The sequence below is a fragment of the Gorilla gorilla genome, chromosome 5 (assembly GCF_029281585.2).
Source record: "Gorilla gorilla gorilla isolate KB3781 chromosome 5, NHGRI_mGorGor1-v2.1_pri, whole genome shotgun sequence".
NCBI lineage: Eukaryota > Metazoa > Chordata > Mammalia > Primates > Hominidae > Gorilla > Gorilla gorilla.
The window spans coordinates 45,246,128-45,246,981 of record NC_073229.2 but is presented as its reverse complement, the minus strand read 5'-3'; the positions used below and the strand labels follow the sequence as shown (position 1 = coordinate 45,246,981).

General features: G+C 48.1%; 1 non-coding gene across 1 annotated transcript; it reads right to left on the bottom strand.

Moving 5' to 3' along the window:
* Positions 1–470: 470 nt before the first annotated feature.
* Positions 471–564, bottom strand: TRNAI-UAU (transfer RNA isoleucine (anticodon UAU)). Its single transcript has 2 exons — positions 527–564; positions 471–506 (listed from the first exon to the last, which is right to left on the bottom strand). It is a non-coding gene; the product is annotated as a tRNA-Ile (tRNA).
* Positions 565–854: the final 290 nt, after the last annotated feature.

Sequence of the window (854 nt, the reverse complement as noted above, 5' to 3'; positions counted from 1 at the left end):
TACACAGAACACATTTAGGTTTCACAGGTGGAGTTCAACAACTTCACTGCCAACCTTGTAGATATCAAAGCTAAGGTACCTGGGAGCACTTTCTGCACATCGATGAACCCTGGTGACAGCTACACAAATCACAGAGAATAAAACCCAGTTTTTCCACCTCCTTGCTCAGTCCCCAAAGAGCTGAAGAATAGTTTTTAAGTGGAGGAGCAAGGGAGGGAGGAAGCTTCATTGAAGCTGTACAGCCTGGCTGTGAGGCCTTCTGACTGAGGAGAAATGAGTTTGCTGGATCAGTTCAATTAGGGTCTTGCTGGATTTCTTCCCTTCTCTGAAATCTGCCAAATATCCCTCCTTGATCAAAGGAATCTTTATGGGCTCACCATGGAAAATTTATCCATTTTAGCTTTTTACTTTAAAGATAAGGGAAAAATGCATTATCGTGAAATGTCTGAAATCGCAATTGGAAGAAAACATGCTCCAGGTGAGGCTCGAACTCACAACCTCGGCATCACCCGCACATATACTGTCGTATAAGTACCGCGCGCTAACCGATTGCGCCACTGGAGCATGCTTTCCTTTGCTTGGCCATGCGCACTCTACAGAGCCATGAGCTACTGAAGCGCTCGACCCCGGCCTCGCGCCGGAGCGGGAGCGCGCTGAGCTGCCCGGGATCCTCCCTTCGCAGCCCCTCGCCTCTTGCATAAAACACAATTTGATCAAGATATCTCCATCTCTCCTGGAAGATGAATGTGATCCTCCCCTTATGCCATCAGGAGCCAAAATTTCCTGGGAATATGCAGGTGCTCTTTTCAGAAAGCCCGAGAAAAGCCGAGGAGAAAAAGGAGAGACTCCGGCTT